The 15,890-nt window shown below is 36.8% G+C and overlaps 1 long non-coding RNA gene across 1 annotated transcript; it reads right to left on the reverse strand.

Annotated features, from left to right (window-relative positions):
• Nucleotides 1-1,170: 1,170 nt before the first annotated feature.
• Nucleotides 1,171-15,881, reverse strand: LOC121370420. The gene is made up of 5 exons (XR_005957676.1): nucleotides 15,710-15,881; nucleotides 10,582-10,606; nucleotides 9,334-9,387; nucleotides 6,641-6,718; nucleotides 1,171-1,234 (listed from the first exon to the last, which is right to left on the reverse strand). It is a non-coding gene; the product is annotated as an uncharacterized LOC121370420 (long non-coding RNA).
• Between the last annotated feature and the right edge of the window lie 9 nt (nucleotides 15,882-15,890).

The raw sequence follows: 15,890 nt of genomic DNA on the forward strand, positions 1-15,890 counted from the left end.
AGAGTGTTTTGTGAATTATACCCCAGTTACCTAACCATCCACCAATTCTAAACTTGCTTTTAGAGTGTTTTGTGAATTATACCCCAGTTACCTAACCATCCACCAATTCTAAACTTGCTTTTAAGAGTGTTTTGTGAATTATACCCCAGTTACCTAACCATCCACCAATTCTAAACTTGCTTTTAAGAGTGTTTTGTGAATTATACCCCAGTTACCTAACCATCCACCAATTCTAAACTTGCTTTTAAGAGTGTTTTGTGAATCATACCCCAGTTACCTAACCATCCACCAATTCTAAACTTGCTTTTAAGAAAGAGAATAAAAAAGCTGTTAGCTGCCATATAGGCTATTCTTTACAATTAGCGATAAGTGATCTTTTATGTACACTTCCAGACCCTAATCTGGGACTGAAAAAGTAGAAGTGATTTCTCCCTTTCCAGGAAAAAGGTAAGTGTGATCAAAGTAGGCGAAGTTAACATTTATATGTACAGTTTATGTTTTGTCAATTTCTGTGTTCATTTGGAAAAGTTCCAAATTAAGCACTTGGTTTGAATTGTAATATTTTGTTATCAAAAACTACTTCAGGTAATAACATTTAATCAAAACAATTGACTATTTTCAGTAAAAACATGATTGTGTAAGTTACTGATAATTACTGTGTCACTGTTACCGGGTATGTTAAAATGAAAGTAAAAACTCTCCATTTTGCTGGCTAGATTAGGGTCTGCACTTCATCATAGAAAGGAAACCATATCCGACATCCTTTGGTACAAGATACATGCCAACCATGATGCATGGATTGGAATGCCATGTTTATATTTACCATTGTGTGACACCCAATAGCTGATATATTTTTGTCCTGGGGTGTCGTTAAACATACATACATACATACATACATTCAAATTCATTCATTCATTCATTGGATTTGAATGGAAGATAATCCAACAGTTCACCAATGGTAAGCAGCTGCTGATTGTAAAATGCCACTCAGGAAAATTGAAACAAAAGAAGTCTTTGCTATATAATGTAAATAACTGATAAATATCATCACATTGCATTTATTTTTTAGATGCATTTTCTGGATGCCTTCACCATCATTTTTCCTCTCAATAATTACAGACTGGTAGAGGTACCTACTATTTTATTGTCAGATTCATTGCTTAGACAGAGCTTCTTTCACTCCCTTAATGATTTTCTGAACTTTGGCTTCAGTGTTTATGTACCCGTCACCATTCTGAAACAAATGATAAAAGTTTGATGTAAACCAAATTTATGGCTGCTCTACAAATATGGTTAGAGTTGTCTCCCCTTGTTAAGATTCAACAGCAGAGTTCTCATATCCATTCGTAGCCATGTGCCTGATCAGACGCGGATCCAGGGGGGTCGAGGGGGTCTGGACCTCCCCCTGCTCGTGACCAGAGAGTTGATCTTGACAACGGGAATATACTTCAAATCCATCTAAAGCTATCTTCAAATATGAAAATTTCCTATCGGGGGGGGTCGGGGGGGGGGGGGGGGGGGGGCCTTCAAATGCTCAAGACTGGACCCCCCCCCCCCCCCCCCCCGCTAAAATTCCTGGATCCGCCCCTGCTGAATCTCCAGTCAACAACTTGAAGCCTATTAAAATTAATATAAACAGAGATAGGGACATATCTATTGTATCTTATCTTAACAAATTTGCAAATGACTTTGGGATGGTTGGGCTGCCACTAAGCAGAATAGAGACTAGTGTCGATCTGCCATGGCGGGTCACCATTCCAGAAGTTCATTACCACATCAGGGAAGAAATGATTAAAACTAATAATCAAAATTTTAAGAAAATTATTTTTCAAGCAGTGGTTGGGGAATTTTACCCGGATGTGACTCAGGTCTATACAGACGGGTCAAAGGATCCAGCCACTGGGAAAACAGGAATGGCCTTTGTAATAAAACATTTTAAATCTACTAAAAAATCTGTAGCTATTAGGGCTAGGCTACCAGATAATATCTCGGATGTCTACTTCAGAATTAATGGCCCTACTGTATTCCCTCAAGTGGATTGAAAGATATCATAATAATCGTAGCCCCAATAGATATGTCATTTTCTCTGACAGAATTAGTGCCCTGCAGGCAATTAATGGAGCCCATAGTGTCAGACCCAAAATTATAAAACAAATTAATAAAATTTATAATAAAATTGTTACTAAGGGGACTGAACTCATCATGGAATGGGTTCCGGCGCATATTGGTATAGCTGGCAATGAATCAACCGATGTCAATGCCAAAAAGAGCCTGCAGGAACCCACTGTCGGTGTTCCAGTTGAACACAACTATAATGAAATAGATTCCATAGCCGAACCACACTTTGGAGCCCTGTGGCAAACCGAATGGAACCACAGGACCAGAGTGTGGCATGCTTATATTAAACCAAAGGCGACCACACCTGGACCAGTTTCTTTTAATGTTAAAGTAACCAAAATTATTGCAATAGGTGTCTCTTCAGCATTAAATGAGTTTAGATTTAAAATTAAGAAAATTAATTCACCCAATTGTTTAGTATGTCATAAAATTGAAGATGTAAAATTGACTGTACTAAACATGACAAAATTAGACTGAAACTGGTAAATTATTTTAATAAGAATAATTTGGAATTTAATGCGTTTAATCTTTTGAATCCTCCTAAGGAGAATAAATTAATAATAGACAGGTTGTTGGTCGCCTTTGTGTATCAATCTAATATTAATATTTAAATAAAACAGGTTGCTCCACTGTCCGGATTCGGCCATAGCTTAGGCATTGTTAGATTGGTGCAAATGTGGCTGATCCGGATATTTCTTGGAGCGGCCTCTTTGTAATATTTGACTGTCAATAGTGAGCTTAGTAACTGCACTCAATTTTATTGTTTGCTCCTCAACTACCCCTTGGTGTTGGAAGGATGTTACCTTCGCCCCTATTGTCCAGTCTCTAATCACTTCCTCTGGTTGCAACGTCGCGCCTGGCATGCTTCGGAATTTCAATTTTAATATAATGTACTGGTTTTAAAAAAATTCTTAATAAATGAATTTTGTAAATAAATATTAATATTTAACTGTATTTTAATATTATATTTTTAAAATTATATATGTGGTGTTGGTATTGATGGATGAATGTTTGTTTTTTGTTTTTTTTACTTCGGGTTTGATAATGGGGGATTGTTATCTGGCAGTATAAAAAGATTTTAATTTTTATTTGGTGTTATATTTTTTTAAATTTAATAGTTTTACAAGCGTGCTCATTTTAATTTGTTTTAATTTATTTTATACAGGTTTTAATCTTATTGAAATAAAAAGAAATCGGAATTCAATAGGGCGGTGCACTGCTCCTATCCTAGTTGGTGGAACCTGGTACTATACCCCGTTTGCATCCTCTAGTATTCTAAATTAAAGTAGTGCCAGTGTCTGTTGAATGACATCACGTTTTGTTTCTGTTGGTTGGACTTCTGGATCATCTGAATACGTTTCACTCTGCCAGACTCACCAGATGCTAACTTTCAATACCTCACCTTCTCTTCAATACACCAGCGGAAGATCTACTTCTGGGTCACTCTCCTAGCAACCCATCCGCTGGACTATCAACATTGGGGGGCATCGGGATTGGAGGGCGGTTGGATTGACTGGGGGGGGGGGGGGGGCCGCTTTGGGTGGGTGGGGGTATTCCACCAGAAATAGGTTAGGTGCCGTAGGGTGTAGGTGGTTTCGGCCGTAGGGGGAGTTAGGTCTGTCCGGGGGCCTGCCCCTTTCCCCCTTGGGTCCCCCCCAAGTTTCGGTCACACTGAAGCTCCCGATATAACTGATGCCACCCCTCAACTTTGTCCCACCCACTAAATGAACTTCCTGTGACGGGTGCCCCAATCTCCTAGTGGAGAAACCCCCTTGACAAAATCCTAGGGCTAAATTTAAAAAGTTTGCTCAAGTATGTGTTATTACATATGATACAGGGTTCAAAACTGCCTGTGGCCAGGTCACCAAATGCGATCAATGTCCTGTTTGGGTGACTTAATTATTAAAAAATAATGGTGTTAGTTGCCCAAATAATTTTATCTTCTTTAGAGTTATAACATATGAGCCACTATTAAAATTGGTATTCCACATTAAAATCTTGCTCGTGGTTCACTTACCATAATTTGCCAACATGCATTATTATTTTTTGGGACACCATATTATTTCGAACCCTGTGATGCTTAGTTTTTAAATGTGTGGAACTGCTTTCTTAGCCAACAAAATTTCTTGCCTGGAATTAATATCAGGAGAGCAATGGATGGCTCTCTTACCCTTTCCAAATGGAGAGGCCTGAAATTTATGAGGTAGCATCTAAAATAAAGTGAAGACAACCAGACTACAAACATGACCACCGCTGCCATAGAAAACATGACACATGGTTCATACAGATGTGAAGACATGAGTTTCCATAGTTTTTCCAAAACTTTTCCAACAAATAAATACAAGATTTCCAAAACCTTGTTGGTAATTTGTAAGTAAATTTTGTTCAACATTTATTGAACGGAAACATCTTAATAAAAAACAAAACAAAAAAACTTACCAATATGAATTTGGAACACAGTTCAATACTAGCAGCAGCAAATTGTTCATTATATATACAGGTACATCTCAATAAAGGTTTTGGTATCCAATATGTTAATATACACTAGTTCAACAAAACATATGTAGGATGCATGTAATCTGTACAGGAACAATGAATATATACAGCATCCACTGATGAATTACTTCTTTTCATCTAAAACCAGTAGTTCTGCCTTCTTCTCCTTTATGCTCTTCCTGTAGCAGTTAAACTTGACAATCCATTCTCGTTTTGAAGATTTCTCTGCTTCATCTGCTGCCTTTTCAGCTTCCTTTTCTGTTCTATGTCTTCAGTCAACCGCTTTCTTTTACTTTGGATGGTCCCTTCTACATCTTCCTCACAGGCTCTTTTCTTTCCTCTTGTCCATTGTTCCTCTAAATGCTGGTTGTATCTTTGTCTGGCTGCTTTGCATGATGTCAACATCTTGTCAGTAATGTTAATTTTAAGAACCCCCCCCCCCCCCCCCCCCCCCCAAACTCCTCACAGTATCTATCACCGTTCTCTGCGACTGATAGGTGATCTCTCTTTTGTTCACAACCACCACACTGTTGTTTATTGAAAAGCCTCGCTCATCTGTGGCCTGATCATGTGATAACACTAGCATCAGCTTCACTAGTGACCACAGTTTGGCATCAAAGAAGAAATATACCTAACGTTCAGCAAAGAAACTATCAAGTTGAGTTTTGGCAGAATTGAAATGTAGGAAGAGACTCCTTTGCATGGTAACATCCTCCTGAAGAAAATCTCTAAACTGACTTTGGACATGGTCACACTTGCTTTCTGCAAATTGTTTCAGGGACACCAAATTGGTCAACACACCTTTCATTTTTTTCTGACACTCATCTGGCCTCACTGACTTGTCCACTGGGTTTAAGCACACTGCATTTCTTACCAAAGTTGACTTTATGGGTGTCTTATCCAAAAGTCTTTTCAGCAGCATACTCAAAGATGCTTTCGCCTCCATACGAAATTCCAGATTTTTCTTCTCACTGATTTTTTTAGATGTCATCAACTCCCTCAGAATCTTATCTGCTGAGAATCCAATATCAACTTTGGAATAGTGCAAACAATCTGAGTCGGCAATATATCATAAGAGGCAATTTTGCTGCAACTTGTCAATTTCTTGCATACTTCACTTTTTAGAATTCTCCCCATAACGTTTCTGGTCATCATTTCCCAGTCACCTGCCATGAATGGTAGCATAGGCTGGTCTGTCTAATACTTGATCAAATATCCAGTAACCATGTTGGCAACAAACACAAAAAAGTTAAATTTTGCTGGAAGGAGCACATCATTACAGGCTTCTTTCACTGCACTAAAAGTCTTACATTTTGGGGTTGTGTAACATTTCTCACTTTCAACATGAGATACAATTTGTTTTTAATTTTTCAATATATCCATTGCCTTTGAAGCCACTGGTATGTTCTCCACCCATCTATGTGCACAAAACTTCATGGGAAACACATTTGTGCTGGTGATTGATACAAAATCATCATTGGCGAGCAGGAGAATCTTTCATCAGTCTGTGAAAATTCTGTAACGTACAACCTACATTCCAAGTTGTGTGTTGAAAATGATATCAAATCCAAGCATAATTTGCTCACAAAACATACGATGCAAACCGATTAATGACAGATTCAATTTTATCCACTTTCAAATTCAGATCAGACGTAAACAAATTGTAAAGGAAACGGAAATTATCATATTAGACAAGAGTCTCGATTTTCTGACTATGGTTACTTATACAGAGATTGTATAGCGGTATCGAGACTATTAAACGCTTTACTGAATCATATTTAAAATAGATAAATAAATGTATATATTATTGCAATGAACATGGAATGCATTTTTATTTTGTCACAGATTTAAGTTTAATAATACTAAAATGTCAGTTTTCCAAGACTTTTCCATATCCAAGGTAAAAAATCTAAATTTTCCAAAACTGTTCAGGTCCTGGAATAAGAAACTCAAATTACCATAACTTTCCAAAACCCGTGTGAACCATGATGACACAAAAAAAACCCCAGACAAAATGAAAACAAACCTTTTTGGAGTGAAGAAGCTTTCCACCGACCACCTCAACCTCCAAGAAACCCGTACTGACTGGAGTCGCATAACTGCTCTGTAAAACAACAGTTAAAGTTAGCTTTGTTTAACGACACCACTGGAGCACATTGACTCAAATTGGGTGTCGAACATTTGGTAATTTTGACAAATAGTTTTGTTTAATAACACCACTGGAGCACATTTAGGAGATAACCATATGGAGTTTTCAGATTTGTGGGTGTTATTGTCTATTGGATCACGCAAATATAAAAATGAAACATTTGCGGGCATCAAATGGACAATAACACCAGCAAATCTAAAAAGTTCCATATGTTTATATCCATTGTAAACTGAATAGTTTTTCTACGGAACTAACTGTATATTTGGTATTTGTTGAAAAAAATAATTGGCTACAATCTAACTGTAGACCCTTGAACCGTCAACTTGGCCTGTTCCAGTTGCTAATGACATCACTTTTTAATGATGTCATTAGCTTTCTAGATGTCATTTTCATTTGATCACAGAAAAGAATGTAATTAACCAATCAGAATACAGAACACACAGTTTACAATGATTTACTGATCATCAACTATTCCAATTGGGTGTCAAATATTTCGTAATTATTAAGACCTGTCTACATGATCATACATTAATTTGTCCAAAAAAAAATTGGGGACAAGCCGGACAAATGTCCCCACTTGTTGCGCAACAAATGTATAACCGTGTAGACTACTACTGCAACAAAGTTGGACAAGGCAGGACTACCTGCAACACGTTGCAAGATTTAGCTGTATGTTCATCTTTTGGACAAATGTTGCAGCTTGTCCCCACTTGTAACCAATCAGACACTTTAGATGTGCCATGTGACCAAGGTTCTACATCACATGATATCCAAATTTTGGGCACTTTTTAAAATTGCCATGGGTGATAAATTCTTAAAGGGGCAGACCCTAGTTTCAACCTGTGAAAATTAACACTAAGTTTAGTTAATCTACAAACATGTAACATATTTGGATAAAGTTACAATTGAGTGAAACATGAGTCTGTGACTTTGAAATGGTGAAATACCCTCTAAAAATAGACTAAAACTCAACTCTATAACTGTCACTTCTTAGACGCACATGCGTTTTTAAAAATATGAAAAATGCATTTTTATGATACTAAAAACACCAGAATGACCCAAAACACTTCGAATGTATGGAAATTGATAATCTAAACTATAAAATGTAAGTAAAGTATTATTTCAGTTATCAAAAATGGCTCTAATATAGTAAAAAAAAAAAATATGCCTTGTGTTTAAAAACTAGGGTATGTCCCTTTAAGTTCGAGCACAGGTCTTCTAGATTCCATGGAAACAATAGCTTCCGGTAGCATGTTAGCAAACTTATGGAATCGAAAGCCTGTTACCCATTATCATTCAACATAATTCACCATTACTAGTTTTACTCTGATGGATTCCTATGATCACAGGGCACCAAACTGAAAAAGAGTTTCCCATGAATTTTGAATTCCTAAGGCCTGCTATAGTACAAGGCACCTCTCTTTTGCTAACCTCCTGTCTCTTAAAAGCATCCATCAAAAATAATGTTAAAATCTTGATAACTATAAATAGCCTACAAGGGGGGAATTCTGCTCAAAATTATACCCCACTCCCAAAACACTTGCTGGTACATGAAATACTAAATTACATGGTTATATTTTATTGCTCAAGATATAAAAATCAGGGACATTTTTGTTTTAAAAATGTTTTATTAGTGACAGTTGCGGATCAATTAAAAATTTATTAGATACTACTACTTAACATTATTTTTTATTTGTGTAGTGATCACGGATCTTTATAACAAAATTAACTATATGATTCAGTATAGGCTACATGGTTTATATCTATTTTCTGAATATTTAGTTTTCCCAATAACAAGTAAAAAGTGTTATTCCACCTTTTGCTTTCAAGTAAGTGCTGCAAATTGTCTTACAAAATACTTTCACAAAACATTCCCAACTTTATCAGAAAACAAGGACGTCACTGAAATAATCGATAATACAGTATACAGACACAAAAGGCAGAATGATGTGTGCTTTAACTTGGCTAATCCATCAATTGTGTTCATACCTGTATCAAAAAAGAAGATTTAACCAATGTAATTTCATGGTAATTTGTGAGGAAACTTTTTAATTTACACTAAACCTTTTTTCAAAATTAGTTATTTTAATTGGTATGAGTTTAAAACTTAACAATATGTTTTTATATTCATTTTTATTTTAATTATAGAGCTACATACCAAGACATGTTTCCTATTGATGCAAAAGGACTATAGTCAGTGTTTCTGCCAGAAAGAAATTTGTGGGTATGGTGCTATAGAATTGAATTCAACTATAGTCAACAGGGGATATAGAAAGAAAATTGGTTAAGTTTAGGGTTAGGGTTAAGAAAATCGTATAGTATTGATAAGAGTAATTAATTTTGTCAAAAGATCAAGTTAAAAAAAAAAATCTGCAAACAAATTTGGGTATGGCGCCATACCCGTTTTACCCTCTGGCAGAAACCCTGTATATAATCCGTGTTATGGAATATTTTGTTAAAGATCATGTGATTCGCTACACACTTTTCAGATCAATACATTTTTAAATGACTAAAAATGTTGCTGATCAAAGTTTTTAAAACAAAATGTTCCCTTTGTGTATTTTACTTACAAATTCCAGTTGTCCAGGAAACTCGTCCTCGAGGCGAGACTTTATCTTGTTATACTGAAACAAAACATATTTTTCTTTAAATACACACACAGTTCTGCAGCAGTAGTACAAATAAACTTGGGGGGGGGGGGGGGGGGGGGGGGGGGAATTACATGTAAAACTGATATTATTTAAAGTGAATAAAATGACACCTGGTAAAATATACCAGTGGTAAATATTATATACATACACATATATATTACTTACTAATAATTAAATAAAAATTAATTATTAGTATTTATATTTCCTTCATTTCCCCCATTTTCGTATAAGCATCCATTGTGTTTTGTTGTTCTCTCTGAAATCCAAATTTCATCTCTGGTGTTTAAACCGGCCTTGGTGGCGTCGTGGTTAGCCAATTGGTCAACAGACTGGTAGGTACTGGGTTCGGATCCCAGTCGAGGCATGGGATTTTTAATCCATATACAGACTCCAAACCCTGAGTGAGTGCTCCGCAAGGCTCAATGGGTAGGTGTAAACCACTTGCACCGACCAGTGATCCATAACTGGTTCAACAAAGGCCATGGTTTGTGCTATCCTGCCTGTGGGAAGCGCAAATAAAAGATCCCTTGCTGCTAATCAGAAAGAGCAGCCCATGAAGTGGCAACAGCGGGTTTCCTCTCAAAATCTGTGTGGTCCTTAACCATGTCTGACGCCATATAACTGTAAATAAAATGTGTTGAGTGCGTCGTTAAATAAAACATTTCTTTCTTTCTCTGGTGTTTAAAGGTGCTCATTAAAATACGAGCTGACCCCGTATCCGAGTGAAGCATCATGAGAAATGTTTGTGTGTCGAATACATCACAATGCTCGAACCAAACACGAAATCGAGTTACACGTTCACTGAATGGCTAGGTCGAACTACCCGATAGGTCAAACACTTTCTCGAGCCTTGATGGGGTTCAAGACAATGGGATTCAACTGTACATGCATATATATATATTTAAAAAAAAATTCTTCCCAATATGATATAGCAGTCTTTGCCAGGAAAAGCGTTAGATCACTTGTGCTTGTTCTATCCCCACTCCCCTAAAAAGTTTCAGATTGATTACCTTTCAATAAAACATTTTTATGAATATGTAGATGTTATTTAAAAACCTCAGTGGATTGCTTGCTTAGCACCATTTCAGGAGTAATCTTCAGCTTGCCTTAGATTGGCTCATGGCGAAGACTGCTATAGCATGGTATATAATATACTAGTATACTTACATGTGGTCCATATCCTCATGCACCACTGAAAAAAACAAAAAGACGATGACAACAGACACACTTTTATTACGTTTTAACAGACTAGTACTACATGTATTCCATCAGGGCTATAGCTCTGGGTGAGCAAAAATATTTGCCAAATTGTTTATTAAACTTCAAAAATTGCAGAAATCAAGTTTTTTTTTTTTAAATGTCACTTATTACATAAAATTATTTCGCCAAATTAAAATAAAATTTGCCATTTGCTTTCAAAATTTGCAATTGGTAAATTTAGCGAGTGCCAGAGCTAGCCCTGGTCATGCACGTTTTTTTTTTTTAGCATATTACCCAAGAAGAAGACAATATTGTGTTTTTGTAACAAAGTTAAAGTTTGCTTTGTTTAACAACACCACTAGACAGGGCTCGAACTTAACGGCGGCACCGACGGCAATTGCCGTTGTTGAGATATAAATTGTCGTAGGTAGAGAGCATCACCGATGGCACTTTTGTGCCATCGGTAAAGCTGCTCAACAATGGCGAAATATATACACCTGATGTACATTATCTGCCAATATTTAACATTTGCACATTTAAAAGATGTCTACATATAACAAGACAGCCTTTCAGTCTAGGTTTATTTGCTGCAAATGTCAGTTTAAAAAAAATTTGCCATAGGCAGGCTCAAAATTGCCGTCGGTGGACTGTTTAACCCTTTGCAATTCTTTTAAAAATTGCTGTGGGAGACAAATTCTTAAGTTCGAAGACTGCTAGAGCACATTGATTTATTGATCATTGACTACTGGATGTCAAACATTTGGTAATTCTGACATATAGTCTTAAAGAGAAAACCTGCTAATTGTTTTCCATTAGTAGCAAAGGATCTTTTATATGCACCATCCTATAGATTAAATAACACAAACCACAAACTTTGTTATGGTGCAATGGCTGGACCATTAACGACACCACTAGAGCACATTGATTATTCATCATCAGCTGTTGGATGTCAAACATTTGATGTTCCCGACCTATGAAAATTTATATCTCAATGACGGCAACTTTCCATTCTTAAGTTCAAGCCATGTTGTTGATCAGAGAACTACATGTAGGCCTACCATGTATATCATAAATGTCACAAGTGAAACCCACTGCTACCATGCAGAGGCCTTAAAATATATTTAATAATTATAATTGTTTTTCATTTAAGGGTTGACAGACCTGCCCTTTGTACAACCTCTAACATCAACAGTGATAGTCCAGGGCAGAGGGTGTGTGTGTAAATTTATATTAATTATGGTCTTTTTGCCATTCAGTGATACTTTAGCCGTGTTAACTTTTAAGCTGAACATTTGCGTGCTCTTCAAAAGATTAAAAAGTTGTGAATTCAAATTAATTTGGCTGCTAGGACATAAATTCACCACTATCAGTATCAGCAGTCATTGTATATCTCCAGACAAAGCTTGTTTGCTCAAAGGCTAGACTCGACCATTAAAATAAATTTCCGAAGAGAGCTATTCTAATAATCATGGATAAGATAAAATACAAGTTTATTAAAACTGTGGTTGTGCATTGGAATTTTGTATTAGTATTATGGGGGTGGAACATAGATCAGTGGTAAAGTGCTTGTTTCATGCGTGGCCAGTCTAGGATCAATCCCTGTTGGCGGTCTCATTGTTGGGCAATGCTACTAACTGACGGGAGCAGGTCAACTCAACTCGTCCTACATTGTTTAGTCAACTCATATCATTATTATTTTATTAATTAAATATAACAATAGTTTAAGCAATAATGTGCATTACATATTAATGAATATGCACATCAGTCCAAAAGCCTTGCCTGACCATTCCCGTAAAGGGACAGACCCTAGTTTTTAAACACTAAGGCATATTTTTCACCTAGACCCTAGCTTGAACACGTAAAAATAATGGACACTAAGTTTAATTAATTTACAAACCTGTAACAAATGTTGATACAACAAAGTGAAACAAGAGTCTGTGACATTAAAATACCCTTAAAAATAGCACAAAACGCGACTCCATATCCATTACTTCTCAGACGCACATGCATTTTTAAAAATATGAAAATGCATTTTGTGGTATTAGAAACAAAAAGGATGACCAGAAACACCTTGGTTGTATGGAAATTAATAGTCTAAATAATAAAATGTAAGTAATTTTTGATTGTAGTGACCATAAATGGCTCTAATAGTGAAAAACATGCCATAGTGCTTAAAACCTGGGATCTGTCCCTTTAAAGTTAGTGTCTGGTTACCATATTATAACATCATGTACAAATATGAATATACAAGCTCAAATGCACTTTTAAAAAAATTGTGTGTGTTCGTTATGAACAGAGATCGTCTAAAATATATGCTTGATTCGTCGCCTGTGCCGCCATTGCTCGGCAAAGCACAAACGACAGCCTGTTGTCAGTTTCAGTTAACACGTGCGTTTGCGGATTTGAAATTGTAGGGTTCGTCTCAAAAAATTAAATGAGAAACCTTGCGTTGTATGAAGAATGTTTGGTTGAGGATACGGTACTAGAGTCTTTCGTTAAAACCGGTTTGATATTCACAACGTATTATCGACAATCGTACCTTCCTATTTCAGAATTAATATTTTATAAATTGTTAGTAGAACTTTCAAAGTTTAGTGTATATAACACATTGATCATGTATATATTTTTTAATAAAATATACTAAAGTAGATAATGAACGTTTTCACTTCTTAATTTTACGTGTGCTAAAATTGACAAATTCAAATAAATATTCTTCCGTTTGGAAAGGGTAAATTTAGTTTATTGTGTTTAATGACATCAATGTTAGAGCATATTGATTTAATAATCATCTGCTATTGGATGTCAAACATTTGGTCATTTTGACATTTAATCTTAGAAAGGAAACGGGTGCATGTGCAGGGGGGGGGGGTATTGTGGGGGGGGGGATGGGGGTCAAAACCATTACCTGCCCAAGCTAAAAAAAAAAGAAATATATTTTCTGGGGGAGTATGACCCTTCACTTAACAGTCTATAACCCCCAACCCCGCTGAAATCCCTGCACACGCACCTTGGAAACTCGCTACATTTGTTTTCACAAGGGATCGTTTATATGTAGCATCCCACAGACAGGATATCACATACCATAGCCTTTTATATACCAGTCATGGTGCATTGGCTGGAACGAGGCCACCGATGGGGATCGATCCTAGACCGACTGCTCATTTAAAAACCCCACTTTTTTAGGTCTAAGTAATAAATAGAAATAACATATAGTCTTGATAAATGTTACGTAAATCGAACACAACACCCTCTTCCTCTACCCTTAGGGGGTGGGACGTAGCCCAGTGGTACAGCACTTGCTCGATGCACGGTCAGTCTGGGATCGATCCCCGTCGGTGGGCCCATTGGGCTATTTCTCGTTCCAGCCAGTGCACCACGACTGGTATATCAAAGGCCATGGTATGTACTACCCTGTCTGTGGGATGGTGCATATAAAAGATCCCTTGCTGCTAATCGATAAGAGTAGCCCATGAAATGGTGACAGCGGGTTTCCTCTCAATATCTGTGTGGTCCTTAACCATATGTCAGATGCCATATAACAGTAAATAAAATGTGTTGAGTGCGTCATTAAATAAAACATTTCTTTCTTCCTCTACCCCTAGAACATTACATAATTAACACCCCCTTGCATGTAGCGCGTATGCCAACGGCTGGTAACCGTAAAAATTCCAAGGAAAATCCACCACCGACCCCTGGAAAGTTGTTGTACCATACATCTATGGATATAAATATGTTTTGAAGATATGAGACGACCCCTCAATCAAGACAGTTAAATTTGTTCAGAATCATGTGAAGTCCCAGTTCTACTGACGTCACGCTAAATGAAGAAAAACAAAGCTGGCATTGCATTTGTTGTTGACCTAGATAATATAGATAAGCGAGCATTTCGAAACTGTAGCGATGTGGTGGACCTTTTATGTACCAAACAGAACTGGATCATCTATGCTAAATGCTTAAATAATAAAAAATATTCCAGGGACTGCAGCTTTAAGGATATACGGGACACACTCACAAATGTTGTTAAAATAGGCTTGACAGTTTATTGTAATAAGTGGTCATAATAGCAGAGTTCCACTGCAGTATTAATAAATAAAATGACAACAAAGTTGTAGATGTCCATTTTTAATTTCAACACAATTATTTACGGACAGTAAAGTTTGAGGCGAGTTACAAGTCCAAACACTGAGACGAGTTGATCAAACCCTGGGGTGAGTTGGTATGGGGCGAGTTGGTTTTAGGGCGAGTTGGTATGGGGCGAGTTGACCAGCATTTCTAACTGACTTAAGGCCCTGCTACACGATACGAGTGACTTGGATTGCAACGCTAACAAGCAAATCATAACATGTGGCATGTCGTACGAATGAATCGGCCCAAGTCACTCGTACGAGTTGAAGTTCAGAACCTGTTCTATTTTGATACGACTGAATCGGACGTTTGTGGACGTTGACCAATCAGATCATGGCACAGATAACCTCTATGTTCTGAGTGTAATGGCAGAAAACTCTGTCGTCTGCACAGACCCAACAGCTCATAGACTTGTATCATGGGCACATCTCTTTGTGGGGTGTCCAGTTATTTATATAAAGACAGAAACGTTACGACAGCCGCCTTCTTATCAATACACGACATTGTTTACCATGGTTACAGCAAAACTGTTTTCTGATGACGTCACATTTCATATAATTGACAAGTGCCCTGTGGCAACACGTCCGATTGCCTTGTACGAGTGACTCGGTCCGATTTTATCGTATTGTGTAGCAGGCCCTTTATAGAAAAATTAGACTATAGGCCTATGTCAGAACTATCAAATGTTTGACATCCAATAGCCGATTATTAATAAATCAATGTGGCCTAGTTGTGTTGTTAAACAAAACAAACTTTCACATTAGTAAATGATATTATAATGTCTATTGTGGCGAGAGTGCAGCTTTAATTTTAAAAGATGAAGTTAACAAGTTTGTTTTTAAAATGATAGCCTAGTTCCAATTGTTTTAACAGCAGAAAAGAAAAAAGAAAGAAAAAAAGTGTCACGTGGAAATTTAAAATAAAAGACAGACGGAGAATGCTCATTAATTTTTTTTTTTAAACAATTTACCAATAGATGACATGTATTTTGAGAACCATTTTTACGAATAAAGCCCCAAGTTCAGCCACCAAACGTTTCACTAATGTTCGTGAACTATTCCATTTGTTCCGGAGCAATTTGACTGTTTCCCAATGTGACTAATCGTAAAGCGCACAAACCAGTCTAGCGGACGTTTTTGTACACGGTCTAG

The sequence above is a fragment of the Gigantopelta aegis genome, chromosome 4 (genome assembly GCF_016097555.1).
Source record: "Gigantopelta aegis isolate Gae_Host chromosome 4, Gae_host_genome, whole genome shotgun sequence".
Lineage (NCBI taxonomy): Eukaryota > Metazoa > Mollusca > Gastropoda > Neomphalida > Peltospiridae > Gigantopelta > Gigantopelta aegis.